The following is a 17,588-nucleotide window of genomic DNA, read 5'->3' as shown; positions in this document are numbered from 1 at the left end:
ATGTGTTATTCCGGTTTTTTGTGGGAAGAGGGGTGCTAACTTAACAAACATCTATTACCTGCCACTTTTATTTTTGCCCGACTTTGCATCCTAAATATCAATCAATAAATATTTAACAACAAAGTTATTATCAAGTATGAGTTTACACATCACTTGTAGACAAACGTTTACAAGTCCCATAGCTACATTTAAATTAATTGTAACTATAAAAGCCATTTTGTATTAACAGATTTACATTATCATCTTTCAAACGCTGTTGGCATGGACAACATCGACGATCAGATGGTCGACAATCATTTTCTGTAAGTAGAATTATTTTCCCGCAAAGGGGGGAAAAATAAAAATTTTTGCTTTAAGTTTGCAGGACTTTTGCAATTTTTTTCGCAAAGTTATAATAAATTGACATTTTTTGCAATACTTAACATGTTCCGAAACTCGGGGATGGTTGCAAAATGAGATTTATTGGTATTTTAACTCACCCATCAGAAAACTTTTATCTATTTCATCAGAAAACTTTTGTAATTAAAGTTAAATTTTTGAATTTTAGTGTCTTTATTGACTGGCCTATATATGTATATTTATTTTATAGAAAGTCCACTCTAAATTTTAAGTTAAAATGACTCATTCATCGTATGTTACTTGTTGACAAATGAGAAATGTTAATTAATTGACATTGTACTTTACATTTATATTTGTTCTTTTGACTTTATTTTTCAAGTTATATTAACACATGATATTGATTATTTTAAAGATTTTACTCGAATTATGTGTAATAGAAACATTTAATTTTAGCCAATTTAATTATTTTGTGTGGTATATTTGATTTATATATTAATATTGATTTATATTTAATTCATGTATAGAAACCGCTGGTGGAGAAGAATCAGACCTCTGATTGTCAGACTCTTTCGAAGAAACAGAAGGAGGATACCGCTCGATGTAATGGATGAGGAGATACATCCGAAGAAAAAGTTCTTCGTATCAACTGAATCATTGTAAGTATATGTAAATAAAGTATAATTCTGATGTTTATAAAAAAAACTTTTATAATTTTAGAGACAAATGAAGGAAACATCAAGGAAACATAGGGGAGACCGGGGCTCGTTGGCACCGTAAATTTTTATCAGGAAACAGTAGATCAAAATCAATATTAATCTGTAAAAAATATAATTATTAATATAAACTATGTAATTATTTATATAAACTGTGTAAAAAACACTGGCTGAAAATTCCTTACCAAACATTCTGCCTTATCTTTATGTTTTAAAGGAGCCCACTCCTTAAGAAACGCATAAAAATTAGTAGTTTTTGAATTTTTTCTTACTTCAAAAGTTCTTCTCCATTTTTCTATGACTTCGTCCCAAGATTCTATATTGTATTTTAACCATGAGACATCTGATTTTATATCTAAAAATATTTATATTTTATTTATTATTGTTTATTATTATAGATATTGTTACGTGCGAACAAAATTTTAGTCTTTTAATAACCAAGAGTGCTAATTGATATTAAAATCTTTAAATAGCCAAGAATGCTAATCGATATTGATTAGTTATCCGATTTCTCATGGAGACAGTTCTCTGGCCGTGGTTCACAGGGAATCGAGTTACACTTGGTGATAAGACCTTCCTCCTCCCTTAGGATAAGACAATGAAATGGTGGGAAGCTCAGGCGGGGAGGTTCTCGCCATTTAAGTATAAATAAGAGCGAAGGATTAATTCAGTAGTTATTCGAAGTCCGGAGTTTTTAGTAATCGATACTTTATCAAAAATCTAACTAGTAGTTATTCGAAGTCCGGAGTTTTGAGTAGTCGATACTCTATTGTCAAAATCTAAACTCGTAGTAAGAACTTTAAAACCGTATTTAACATTTGTAATCAAGTTTTCCGGAATAAAGGTAATTTTAATTTTGAAACTAATTTCATATCCAAAACCTTTTTAATTTCATCACTCCTAACTGTCGCTGCCAAACTGCGTGGCAACAGGAGATTTCCTATTATTCTTGTCGCTGCCAAAAGCGTGGCAACAGGAGATTTCCTATTATTCTTGTCGCTGCCAAAAGCGTGGCAACAGGATTCCTGAATGCCCAAAAAAGGGGGCAAAAGATTCCAAATCAAAAAATTAAAATATCTTATTAAACAAGCTATTCTATTTGATCACGACCCCTTTCCATTATTTTTAAAATTAAAAGAAGTTGAAACCAAAATTCAAATTAAAAAAACCTTAACTCCATACAAATTAATTCCTTTGGATTTTACGGTTGATTTCCCTAATTTTGAAATAATTAAAAAGTCTGATCCTCGTTATAAAACTTATAAAATTCGTTATCTTTTCGGGCTTGATTAATCACACAACTTGGTCCAAATCCCGGGTAAAAAACTTAAATGTTTTGACCCAAAAACGGACGACAGAACGTAACATAAATTTGGTGACAGCGGTGGGATACTAAAGGTTGTGTGAAAAGGAACAAAGTAAACAGTGATAAAAGTATAAGTTAAATTAAGATGATTCGTACGCCACCTTCCGAAACGGAAACGCCAACGGGTACAGGAACAGGAGATATGGACATCGATGAATTACGAAGGACCTTGGCTCACCAGCAACAAGTAATTCAACAATTACAACAATCACAAAGTTCACGACCACCGAGTTCAGGAATGGCGATCATAAATGAAGGAACACTAGGTAATTATTTGCACTTTTCAATCAGAGATGCATTAGAAGCAGTGCCAAATTTTGATGGAGGGAATATTCCTTTTGTATATTTTGTCGAGGGTTGTGAGGAAGCACTCAGCATGATCACGCCGACACAAGAAATAAACTTAGTCCGTGCAGTGCGTAACAAATTAAAAGGGGACGCACATAGATCAATTCTCGGGCAAACTTTCAGTAAAATGCAAGAATTAGTAGAATTTTTGAGAACTAAATACGGGCCTAGGGAAACAGTTTATGAAGCTCAGGGACGGTTAGCTTATTTATATCAGAAAAAGGATGAAAAAGTAGTCGCGTATGCAAATCGTATACGAGAATTAGGGAAGCGAATACTTGATGCACAAAGAAGAGAATCAGGACAGATAAGCCCAGAATTCCGAAATTCAATTGAAAATCATTTAAAAACAAGCTTTTTACGCGGTTTAGATAAGGAAATTATAATATCAAAAGAAGGAAGGTTCGAAGAGGTTGAGAGTCGCGCGATTGATGCTGAAAAAGAATTAGAGACAGTTAAAATGATAAGGAGCGTTGTGCTCGCTGAGAATACACCTGGTGAAAAACGAGCATCAACACGACGTATAGAAGCTGAAGTAGTAACCTGTCAATTTTGTCATAAGAAAGGCCATACAGCAGATCGGTGCTGGCAAATCAATAAATTTCAGGGAAATAGTAAGAACGGAAATCAAAATACACCTGGCTATCCGCAGAACAATACTAATAATAATCAAAAACAACCAATAACTTCAGGTATACAACAAAATTCAAATAATCAAAATTTAAATTCAACAATAATATGCAGGTATTGTAAAAAATCCGGGCATACATTAGAAGAATGTCGCAGACGTATATATAATAATAATCTCCGCCAGAATTCACAAAATCAGGGAAACGAACAGATTCCCGTGAGGACAGGGGCGACCCCGGGAAATGCCAAAATACGTCCCACACGAATAGTATCGGGGGAACCAGAATCAGATATCGAAGAGTAAATATAGCTGACATTGAAGATGTACCATCTGTGAAATTAAATAGTTCAAATTTTACGGGAAATTTAAATTTCTTAGTGGACAGTGGATCAGGCCCAAATATAATTAAAGAAAATTTTATTACACCTGAAACCATAGTGGACAGAAATGAAACTCTGAGACTTAGTGGAATAACAACGCATCATGTGACCACCTTAGGGCTGGCACAGATAGATATCTTAGGATGTCCAGTTGTATTTCATTTAGTCGAGGATAATTTTCCGATACCACAAAATGGGATCTTGGGTTCAGATTTCTTTAAACAATTTCAAGTAAAAGTTAATTATGAGCAAAATCAATTAGAATGGAATGATACTTATATTCCCTTTGAAGAAAAAGAAGAAACTTTCATTATTCCTCCGAGATGTATTTCACAAATGCATATTAGAGTCGCAAATCCAGAACTAAAAGAAGGATATGTACCGCGATTAAACGTGACAAAGGGCATTTACTTAGGAGATGCTTTAGTTACGGTGAAAGACGACAGGGCATATCTGCAAGTAATAAATACGAATGATAAAGAAGAAAGAATATATGTACCCACAATCAAAATATATGAGTTTGAGACAATTGAAAAGCAAATTTCTAATTCCAATACAAACTCGAACTGCTTAGGTAGTTCCATTCTTAATTCCAATTCCAATTCAAATTCGGACTGCTTAGGTAGTTCCATTCATAATTCAAATTCAAATTCAAACTCTGATTCCAATTCAAATTCAAACTCTGATTCCAATTCAAATTCAAACTCTGATTCCAATTCAAATTCAAACTCTGATTCCAATTCAAGTTCAAACTCTGATACAATTCTAATTCCGAATTCTCAAAGCCTCAACTCAAGTTCAAGATCTTGTTTTTACGTAAATAAAGAAGAAAGGAAAGCAAAAATAATTAAAGCATTAAGACTAGAACATTTAAATACTGAAGAACGATTACATGTTGAAGAATTAATTGAAAAAAGTTCAGATTGTTTTCACTTGCCTGGAGAAAAACTTGAACATACAAATGTTTTAAAACATCGAATTCCAACGGTAAATGAAATACCAATACATACACGACAATACAGATTTCCAGTAATTCATAAAGACGAAATAAATAAGCAGGTAAATGAATTATTAGATCAGAATATAATTAAGGCGTCAAAATCTCCATATAACACGCCTGTGTGGATAGTCCCTAAGAAGCCAGACTCAAAGGGGAATAAACGGTGGAGAATGGTGTTAGATTTCCGCGACCTAAATGATAAGACAGTAGGTGACGCATATCCACTTCCAAACATAACGGAGATATTGGATCAGCTGGGCGGCGCGAAATATTTCTCGGTGTTTGACCTTGCTTCAGGTTTTCATCAAATCAAAATGCATCCAGCTGATAGTCATAAAACAGCATTTTCAACGCCATATGGACATTATGAATTCGATCGAATGCCTTTTGGATTAAAGAATGCACCGGCAACTTTTCAAAGATTAATGGATTTAGTGTTAACAGGAATGCAAGGTAACGAAATTTTTGTGTATTTAGATGACATAGTATTATACTCAAGTTCTCTTACAGAACATGCAATTAAATTTGAAAAATTAATTAAACGATTACGTGAAGCAAATTTAAAGCTACAACCAGATAAATGCGAATTTTTGAGAAAAGAAGTGACTTATTTAGGACATATAATAGGGGAAAGCGGAGTCCGTCCAGACCCTAAAAAGATAGAAGCAGTACAAAATTTTCCAATTCCAAAAAGTGCCAAAAATATAAAACAATTTCTTGGATTGGCTGGATACTATCGTAGGTTTATTCAAGGATTTTCAAAAATAGCAAAACCATTAACTAATCTATTAAAAAAGAACATTGATTTTAAATGGGGGGACAAGGAGCAAGAAAGCTTTGATATATTGAGAAATGCATTATGTCATGAACCAATATTGCAATATCCTGATTTTACTAAACCTTTTCTTTTAACAACCGATGCATCTGGAACTGCAATTGGTGCAATTTTAAGTCAAGGACAAATAGGAAAAGATCAACCAATAAGTTACGCTTCAAGAGTATTAAATGAAGCCGAGAAAATTATTCTACAATTGAAAAAGAATTATTAGCAATAGTTTACGCTGTGCAACATTTTAGACCTTATCTTTATGGAAAAAAATTTAAATTAATAACCGATCATAAACCATTAACCTGGCTTCATAAATTGAAAGATCCTACTTCACGATTAGCGAGATGGAGAATTAAATTAACTGAATATGATTATGAAATAATTTACAAACCGGGAAAAATAAATGCTAATGCTGATGCTTTATCGAGAAACCCTGTGACAAATATATTTCCAATACATCCTTCATTTGATGAAATCGAAGAGTGTCCAGAAGATGATGAAGCAAGACAAAGAAATGCTAATCCTAAACCTTTGCCAGTTTCGCCAAGAAGGGGAATGATGATAGAAGAACCGGAGCCGATAGTTACAGGAATGCAAACACGTAATGCAGAGAAATCAGAAGGAGAAAGCATACCCTTTACAAAAAAGGAATTAGAAGAACCGCTATTTATTGAACACACAATCCATGTAGAAATACACAATAATCCAATAAATCAAACAAATAATGATGAATCTTTGCCTTCAGAGTCATTAAATAATAATGAAACTTTAGAAATACACAATAATTCAGAAAATCAAATAAACAATAATGAATCTTTAGAAATACACAACAATCCAATAAATCAGATAAATAATGACGAATCATCACCTTTGGAATCGCCGAACATTATAGATGACACTCAAAATGAAACACTTGAGATAGGAACATCTTTAGAAAACATTAATAACGATGATCTAAATTTTTCAATTACCAATAATGAAACAATAAATTCACAAATAATTATACCATCTAATCTTTTAGAAATATTAAATAGTTTAACAGGAGATTGTGAAAATTATGAGTTTTATCAAAATAAGGCTACACATGTTAATCATTGCAAAGACCAAACAAAAATTGTCGAGGGAGAAACCATTGGCGACAACCTGAAAGATGACCAAGAAGATCAAGTTACTGACGACGACGACTTTGAGGAAGAAGAAGAGGTGGAACGAAGTGAAGAAGAAAGAGACAGTGACAGTGAAGAGGACATAGACACAACATTTAATGAACTTACGATTACAGACGAGACCGTGGACAGAACTGAAAGACAAATAATTACGCGAAGACAAAAACACAGTGTAATAAATAGTCGTGATCAAATATTTATGAGGAAAGAAAATTATTTATATTTCCTAACTGCAAATGGTAAACCTTGTGACGAAGGATCGAAACAACTTCAAAATCAAAATTTATTACCCAAAATTAAACAAAGTAAATCAGGAAACATTGAAATCATTAGAAGGGGAAATAAAATTCATTTGATTTTAATTTGTAAAGAAGATGTTAAGAACAGATGAGTAGAGAAACATTAATTGAACTTACATTTAAATTAAGAGAAGTAATAAAAGAAAACTCAATTAAAATAATAAATATTGCAAAAACAAAAGAAATAGATAATATTCAATGGGAGGAAATTTTAAATCAAATTCGAAAAACATTGCTTGGAATTTCAATCAAATTAATTATATGCCATGGGTTAGTAATAATTCCGGAAATTCAAAAAAGGAAAGATATTATTGAAGAGGCTCATTCATCGAAAATCGGGGGACACAAAGGAATAACCAAAACTTATAATCGAATTAGACAAAATTTTTATTGGGGAAATATAAAAGCTGATATTCAAAATTATATTAGTCAATGTTTGCAATGTCAAATTAAAAAATTAGTAAGAGTTAAAACTAAACAGCCCATGTTAATCACGGACACACCATTTTCGTCATTTGAAAAGATATCAATGGACATAGTTGGACCATTACCTGAAACCACCAAAGGAAATTCCTATATCCTAACAATCCAAGATCATCTCACAAAATTTTCTCTTGCTATTCCTCTAAAATCAATAACTGCAGTTCAAGTAGCTGATGCATTATTAAAATATTTTATTTGCATTTTTGGAGCACCTAAAATAATTTTGACAGATCAAGGCACAAATTTTATGAGTAATTTAATGAAAAGATTTACCAAACAATTTAAAATTAAACAATATAGAACAACTGCCTTTTACCCACAAGCAAATGGAGCTTTGGAAAGGTCACATTTAATATTAGTAGAATATTTAAAACAATACGTAAATAAATTTACAGAATGGGATGATTTATTAGAATATGCTACCTTTTCATATAATACAAGCACTCATGAATCAACTGGATATACTCCATATGAGTTGGTATTTGGAAAAACAGCCAGACAACCATCCAGTGAAATTGTTAACGATATTGGAAAAGAAAAGACATATGATGATTATTTATATCAGTTAATGACAAACATTCATGATTTACAAGAATTGGCACGAGAATGCTTGATTGCATCAAAATTAAAATCAAAATATTATTATGATAAAAAGATTAATCCACAAACTTTTCAAATAAACGATCAAGTTTTTCTTTTAAATGAACCGAAGAAAGGTAAATTAGGAGACCAATATTCTGGTCCACATATAATTACAGATATTTTACCAAATGGTAATATTAAACTCCTTTTTAAAGGAAAATCAAGAGTTGTTCATTCAAATAAAGTCAGAAAAATGAAAACTTAAATAAGATTAAAAGTGTACCCGCAACATTTTTAATCTTAAAAGACAATATACTTTAGAATTATACTTTAGAATAATAGTAATTCAAAATCTTTTCTTACATTGTAATTAATACAGCTGAAGAAGAAGATTCCGATGAAGATGATAATCCCAATAATCACCCTATTTCTCAACATTCAACCAATTTATGGAATCATCGGGTACGACTGTGGGACGTCAAACTTCAATGTGACGACTGTCTCATTATTGGAGATCGAAGAATGCAACATACCACTAATAGAACCACATATAGAGGAAACTAACATTCAATTATTACAACTTGCGAAATTCGATACAATAAATGTAATTCAATGTAAAATTTCGATTTCAAGAACAATTTATTACTGCGGAATGCACTCACACATAGCGACTGTAACAAATGCGCAAGCGGAATATATTATTGAATCGACAATAGATCAATGTAAAAATATGCATAAAACCGGTACACTTATTATAAATGTTAACAATGTAATCAATGGGCTAAAAGTAAATCATACGACATCGCGACCAATCACTTTTGCAGGATCAGTAACAACAGATGGACAATGTTTTGGAACACAATATTCAGATCCTTATGGGACATGGCAAAATGTAGTTGTGCAAGGAATAATAACTATTAGTTTAAATTCTCATCAAGCAGTAACTAATATAGAAACAAATCAGATTCATTTAAAAACAGGAACAACCTGTCAATATTCAGATGGAAATTGTATAGATATTGAAGGAAAATATACCTTTTGGGAAACAATACCCAATGATTATTGTAAATTCAATCATTATGATATTTTATACGAAGGAAAAGCTAATAAAATGATTAGTGATGTAGATAAAAATTTGCAAATAATTTATTCCTTGTCAACTAGAGATGTAACTTTTGCGTTAACACAAATGGGGGAAGAGCTTCTTTGTGGATACACATTAATTAAAACAGAGCATCCAAAACTTGTAATTTTAGAAATTAAAAAAGGAGAATCTTTCGCGCATAAGCGCCGATTATCAGTAGAAAATTTAGACATTTTTGCTTATATTAATTCAAAATTTGTTTATGTAGAAAAACATATACGCACACAAATGAACCGCTTATACACAGACGTATTAACACAACGCTGTAATTTGGAACGACAAGTAATGAAGAACGCACTGACCCTAGCAATCCATGCTCCAGACGATTTCGCATATCAAATTATGAAAGGACCCGGATATATGGCAGTGATCTCTGGAGAAGCTGTACATATAATTAAATGCACTCCGGTGGACATAAAGTACCGACATACGCAAGAATGTTATCAGCAATTACCAGTACTTAAAGGAAACAAAAGCTATTTTCTAGCGCCAAGAACTCACATTTTGTTCAAAACAGGAACACAAACTACTTGTAGCCGTATAATTCCAACAATGTACCTTTTAAATGACGGATGGTATCGAATAACACCAATTCTAGAATTCAGCAAACCACCAACGATAATGAAACCGAACAATAAACCTACGTGGCAATATAATGATCCTGGACCCCTGGCAGCAAGCGGAATTTATACAAATAATGAACTAGAAAATTTAAGGGACCAAATAATGTTTCCAGCAGAAAGAAATGGAATTTTAAACACAATGGCGCGTGGCGTAAAGGGAGAACCAGTACAAGCTCAAGGAATATCGCTTTCTCACCTTTTGGATGAAAATTCATTGGAAAAAATTACGGAAAACGCTTGGAAGAAAATTTGGGGAACATTTTTATCCATCGGGAATGCAAGTGCAGGAGTAATTGGATTATACTTCTGCATACGAACAATAAAATTAATAATGGATACCATTATACATGGCTATGCTCTTCATACTATTTATGGATGGTCAATATATTTAATTGGAGCGCTATGGGACTCAGTAACGAATTTGCTGTTACATTTAGCAAGAGGAACAACACTAAAAGAAAAGGATCAAATATCTCCGAAGCAAGAGTTACCAGAAGCAACATTAACACACATAATAACAGAAAATGAAAATTTAGAAACAAATACATTACATTCACAACAACATATAAATAAAATTATTTGCTCTGCTCCCGAGACTAAAATTAAAGAAATTAAAAATGAAACAGTTATCCACAATGAAACTTAAAGCCTATATCCGCGATTATAAACACAAAATAAACTCTAAATTCTTAAGATCAAGTTTCGGTTTACGCTACAGATAAGAGGGCTAGCCGAGAGACAGCCCGTAAATGTAAGTCAGTTCAAATTCAGACTCAGTGCAAGCTCAACGAGATTGAAATTATAATTAAAATCATAAAAGGGAATTAAGGAAAATAAATAACAGTGGTAAATAATTTTCTTTTAAGTAAATTTTCTTTAGAGTCAAATAATTAATAATAGTTTAAACAAATAATAGAAAATGAAAGGACCGACGGACAACAGAAGCGAGAAAGAGAAGAATGAGTACTATGGACCGATCGACGGAGTCCTACCAGCATTCTTCTTCTACTGATTATTGGCACTGCTTTCCTTTTTACGCTTCGGCCATTATTCAATTCTCTATGATTCTGCGTAGTATGTATTGGTGCGATTATGTTGTATTTCAAACTCAGGAAATGTGTATATGTCTGTGCGTGCGTGTAAATGTGTGTGTATGTCCGCGGTGTCTGGAACTCGGGTTATGCCGTAGGTTCGTTGGGCCCAAGGAACTGCGCGGATCACTTCCCCCTGCGGCCTCCTACCAGCAGACTACGCAGGCTACGGTGAAGGAAGGAAAGAACCATATAACATATACATGAGATGCATGTGCTTAAGCACAGAAAATAACGGCGAGATCCTTTACGTTGAGCGGAGTGATCCGAGAAGGAGAATATGCGAGGAATGCTACGATCAAGAATTCCAACCTGGAAATTTTGAGGAAGTGACCGGATGGCATTCGATATGCTCACTCTTACACGGAATTGACATCGATACAAAAATTAATTGTCACTTTTGTAATCAAGAATTAATGTGGTTAAGGCCGTCTCACCAGTGCCGAGACTGTCTCGAGGAATACGCCAGGAATAGAGTAGAGTTTGAAATTATGGAATTTCAACAAAAAAATTTCGAAATTAAGGTAATTAAAAAATATTAAAAAAAAAAAAAAAAAAAAAAAAAATAGTATACGATATTGATATAGATTTTAATATAGATATTATAAATTATCCCAAATACTATATTATACCATATTATATTATGGATTTTAGAAATTATGTTAGAAATTATGTTATGTTATCCCAAATATCATATTATTTCGAATATAATGTTCAATATCATACTATATTATACTATATTACATTATATTATATCATATTATTTCGTTAAATTCAATATTATTTTTGAAAATATTACTTAACATTCAATTTTAAATATTATGTACACATTATTATATGTTATATATGTTATTATTATACACATTTAAATATTATTACACATATTTTACACATTATTATACGTTATTATTATTATACATATATTTTACACAATATTATACGAATTTCTTCATATTAAATACATTTATAAAATTTTAAAAATTTTTCTCCTTTTTATTAATAGTTCATACGCGGTAACAAACGTACCACGTATGACTTAAGGGGGAAGGTGTTACGTGCGAACAAAATTTTAGTCTTTTAATAACCAAGAGTGCTAATTGATATTAAAATCTTTAAATAGCCAAGAATGCTAATCGATATTGATTAGTTATCCGATTTCTCATGGAGACAGTTCTCTGGCCGTGGTTCACAGGGAATCGAGTTACACTTGGTGATAAGACCTTCCTCCTCCCTTAGGATAAGACAATGAAATGGTGGGAAGCTCAGGCGGGGAGGTTCTCGCCATTTAAGTATAAATAAGAGCGAAGGATTAATTCAGTAGTTATTCGAAGTCCGGAGTTTTTAGTAATCGATACTTTATCAAAAATCTAACTAGTAGTTATTCGAAGTCCGGAGTTTTGAGTAGTCGATACTCTATTGTCAAAATCTAAACTCGTAGTAAGAACTTTAAAACCGTATTTAACATTTGTAATCAAGTTTTCCGGAATAAAGGTAATTTTAATTTTGAAACTAATTTCATATCCAAAACCTTTTTAATTTCATCACTCCTAACTGTCGCTGCCAAACTGCGTGGCAACAGGAGATTTCCTATTATTCTTGTCGCTGCCAAAAGCGTGGCAACAGGAGATTTCCTATTATTCTTGTCGCTGCCAAAAGCGTGGCAACAGGATTCCTGAATGCCCAAAAAAGGGGGCAAAAGATTCCAAATCAAAAAATTAAAATATCTTATTAAACAAGCTATTCTATTTGATCACGACCCCTTTCCATTATTTTTAAAATTAAAAGAAGTTGAAACCAAAATTCAAATTAAAAAAACCTTAACTCCATACAAATTAATTCCTTTGGATTTTACGGTTGATTTCCCTAATTTTGAAATAATTAAAAAGTCTGATCCTCGTTATAAAACTTATAAAATTCGCTATCTTTTCGGGCTTGATTAATCACACAACTTGGTCCAAATCCCGGGTAAATAACTTAAATGTTTTGACCCAAAAACGGACGACAGAACGTAACAATATATTAATAACAATGATTACTGGTTGCTCTGCTCTTGCGATGTGAATGTTTTCTCAGTCGTCTGCGATCTTTAGCTGCGAACACTCGCTCCTGATTGACGATTTAAAGAATTCTCTTGCGTTCCGTTGCTCTGCCCTTGCGATGTGAATGTTTTCTCGGTCGTCTGCGATCTTTAGCTACACGAACACTCGCTCCTAATTGACGATGGAAAGAATTCTCTTGCGTTTCTGTGGTACCGACCGCTTATGTAAGTCAACTTTTATGAGTCAAACTCAATTATTAAATTCACGTGTTCCTACGGAATTTCAAAATTTGATTCAGTTGCCACTAAGAGGGTCTGGCGACAATGGCTTTCGTTCGCATCAACCTCATGGACGCACATAAGCATTGCAACGTAATGGACGACCGATTTAGCTTTAAATTTGACTAACATTCGACAATAAATCGTAGCGCCGGATCGTATCCGAGTCCTGTATTTGTTAATTCGACGTTATTTATGAAATTGCGGTTCTGAAGAAGGCCAAGTGTTCCGTGGATCAAAGGCGGACTTATTTATTGCATTTTATTTTTAAGAAAGGATTAATATGTGTAAATTTATTGATCGCAACATATTGTATTCGCGCGTAATTTCGCATACTTCAGCATTCAGCGTTACCGTCAAGAAAAGAGAAGGGAGAAGAAGCGGCATTTTTCGAGCGGCTTCAAGATTGCCGTGCGCGATGTATTTGTCAAAAAAAAGGCGAAGTTTAATTAGTCTTGGAAACGTCGCGGAGATGTTCGGTCTTACAAATGTTTTGTGTCTATTATAATATTATCGTTATATTGACGAAGTGATAGTGATATAGTGACGTGGTATTACATTATCGAGCCGAGCCTCGAATACACGATCGAGCTGTGCCTCGTACACGCGATCGAGCCGAGTCTCGAGCACGCGAGAGAGCCGAGTCTCTTTTCCTAACGCGCTATTGAGCCGAGTCTCAATATACGGGGCCCCGTTAACGACACCGAGTGTCACCATAATTACACGTATTCGTCTTGTTATCAATCTATGTCCTGATTGTTATTGTACATGTTCTCAGGGGTTTTTATGCCGTAACAGGCTTTTCCCCATGAGCCAATAAAGGATCATTTCCCTTGGCTCAAAAATACGACTTTTTATTTCGCACCGTTCCAGTATTCGAAACCAGGAAATCTTTACGCATTGAAAAGATTTTCGATTATACACCAAGTATGGCCGAAACGTAAACCAATTTGTTTGTATTATTGTAATTTGAATATATAAATTTCAACACCTATTATTGCTCGAAATTTGGCCTTTTTTAATTGTTTTAGTTGTTTATTATTGTTATGTATTTAATTATGTATATTTCTATGTATTGATAATTTGTAAATATATATTTGTACTGTAATCAACTATCAAAAAACTAGCAATACACACACACATATACACACACAACATTTTATATTGTATTATACATATTGTTACATAATATTTATTATATAATATATTTATATAAATATTAATCTCTAAATTTTTGTTTTAGGTAGACAGCAGCTGCTTAGAAGGCAGTAACTGCTGCAGCAGCAGTTGCTACAAATTTACGACATTTTATTTAATAATTTAAAATAATTTAATTGTTTTATTTAAAAAATAACAATATTTAAGAAAATATAAAAAATTATATTAAACTATAATATAAATTACAATTGTATATAAGAGATTGTATTACACGACAAAATTGTAAAATAAATTGCATCTAAATTATTTTATCCAAAATTAATTAATGCACTATATTTATATTATACATTGTATATATGAGAAGAAATCAATAATTTTAATTTAACATATAATTAAAAAATTAAGACAATAATAATGTTGATGATATTAATACTATAGATGATGATGATAATGATAATGATAATGATGTTGATACTATGGATAATGATGATGATAATGAGTATAATAATAATGACAATAATAATGATGATGATAAAACTAATTATAATAATAAATATTATAATAATAAATTAATATTGTATCTAAAATTTGAAATATAAGTATAATATAAGGATTATATTTATATTTAAAAAAGAGATATTATATATTAAGAAGTATTCCATAATATTGTAAAGTATTATTTATATTCTAATATATTTATTTATATTTTAATAAAATGCCTAAACGAAAAATAATACGTTGTGCAGAAGAAGAAGGGAAAATTCAACGACAACGTCGCGAAAAAAAGCACAAAATCAATATAATCGCCGGCAAAGTGTAAAAGCAGTAATTAATAAAAATAATTTAATAGTTAGTCAAATATCTGATACTATTTGTATCGCCAGTACATCATCTGTTAATATAAGACAACGTGTTACATGTACAGAATATCAATCTCGTTATCGATTACGTAAAAAAAAAACAATCTTATTTAAATATTAGTAATACAGTATTAAATGACGATTTAATTGAATATTACATTGGACCTATGGATGTATTGTGTATTCATTGCAATGCTAAACATTTTGCAGCTGAAAAAGTTTCTAATAGAGGAAATTCATTTCACGATTGTTGCAATCATGGAGCAGTATATCTTGAACCTTTACCTGAATTCCCTAAATTTTTACATGCTTTAATTGATGGAAATCATGCAAAATCTAATCATTTCTTACAACATATTCGTAGTTACAATACTTCATTTTTTCATTTGCGTCATTTAACGCTAATTTAATTAATTTTTAAAATAGACGACCTGGTCCATACTGCTTCAAAATACAAGGACAAATATATTATCAGATTAATACAGCATTATATGCTGCACAAAATGAAAGTCCCGCTTATGATCAACTTTTTATTGTAGATTCAAACAAAGCGATAGATCATCGTCTAAAAGAAAATTTGAATCTGGATTTCGAAATCGTACAAAATCTTGAGCATATAATGCAAAATAGTAATATATTTGCTAAATCATATCAAATGATGGGCGAAGAATTAGAAAATCAACGACAATTTACATCTAATGAATCATTATCGGAATTACAATTAGTATTCACTTTAAAGCCAGGAATGGATCGACGTCGATATAATATCCAAAGAACAAATGAAGTTGCTGCAGTTTTTTCAACAACTGCTGACGGAGAAATTCCAGAATCATATGTTTAATAGGTAATATGTAGGTAATTGTTTACATGAGGGGACCACCTTGGATGACCTTGATATTTTAGTATGTTGTCAAGGTCACCCTCCTGAGTGATCTTCAGAAGGTTTCAGCCCGCGCTCGTTATTCGTTAAAAAGTTATTAACAAAAAAAGTTTGGAAAATATAGCAGCTATTTTGAGTTATGGGAGAATTGGAAGGCATAAATGACTAATATATATGTCGAAATAGTTCACGCATACACTTTCCACGCGAGACGAGTTGTCACATGGGTTCGTGGCGCGCTTTACAAGCTCGTTTATTGTATATCGCTACAAATATTCACACAGATGATCGACTAACTTATCTTGTTTAATACTACCTCTACCTAAACAAGCTTGTAAAACAACAAAAACCCAAGAACATTTTACTTTACACACATGTAGCTATTGTTTGACGAAAAAAAGCAATACGTTGAATATTTTTTTGTTTATAACAAAAAGATCGATCTATTTTTTTGATTAAATCGATATTTTGAGTTCAAAACATCACCGAATCCTCAATTTTTTTTTTCGCTTTGTCAAACGATAACTACATGTGTGTAAAGTAAAATGTTCTTGGGTTTTTGTTGCAGGATTAATGGGAAGACTCAAATCGTGCACACCGTCAACTGGGGATCATCGCGCGTCGAGGGGGATGGAAGGCGTATTTTTGGGGGGAAATAATTTTTAATTTTTTTGTGAATAGATAAAAGATAAATAAATCCATATGCCAAATTTTGCATTGATCCGTTGTATAGTTTCTTCACCAGAAAATTAGAAAAAAGCGTTAAATTTAGCGGAAAAAAAGAGAATCTCCCCTTAAAATATTTTCTAAAACAAAAATTTTAATTTCTTTTTTTTTTAGATTAAAATAATGCACTTGAGATACGGTATCTCAATACCGTATACAATATGGAAAGAAATAAAAAAAGTTTAGAAGACCTTCGTTATTTGTGCAATTGAGCCGAGCACTTTGGGGAGTGCACAAATTGATGAATAGAGCTGTAGTGTTAGAAAAATGTAAAAAGAGATTGCCAAACCGATCCTCGAGAAAGCCACTGACACCAGTAAAAAAGGCTGTTTTAAGAAGTATGTATAAAAGAAAAAATAATCCCGTTGTTAGAGAGTGTGAAAGGTCTGCTTTAGCACTTAAAAGTTTTTTCGAACTCATAATGAATAATTAGTTCTAATAGTGAATATATACTTAAAACTGTTTGAAAATTTGTAAGAAGTCTAGGTAGTAAAATTAGGATTTCACACACTCTTACTATTAATGTACTCTGGTAAAATGAGCCTAGTGAAAACCTATTTCATCTAGAATGCTGTTCAGCTTTTATTGAGATGCACCACAAAAAAAGAAAAAAGAAACTGATAAATAAATGGACACGCTATTTAAGCATCTAC

At 32.1% G+C, this 17,588-nt stretch overlaps 1 long non-coding RNA gene across 1 annotated transcript; it reads left to right on the top strand.

The window, feature by feature from the left end:
• Positions 1-224: 224 nt before the first annotated feature.
• On the top strand, positions 225-1,196 carry LOC139809595 (uncharacterized). The gene is made up of 3 exons (XR_011731142.1): positions 225-302; positions 864-995; positions 1,057-1,196. It is a non-coding gene; the product is annotated as an uncharacterized lncRNA (long non-coding RNA).
• The last annotated feature ends 16,392 nt before the right edge of the window (positions 1,197-17,588 follow it).

The sequence above is a fragment of the Temnothorax longispinosus genome, chromosome 3, assembly GCF_030848805.1.
Source record: "Temnothorax longispinosus isolate EJ_2023e chromosome 3, Tlon_JGU_v1, whole genome shotgun sequence".
Classification (NCBI taxonomy): Eukaryota; Metazoa; Arthropoda; class Insecta; order Hymenoptera; family Formicidae; genus Temnothorax; species Temnothorax longispinosus.
This window is presented reverse-complemented; position numbering and strand designations above follow the sequence as displayed.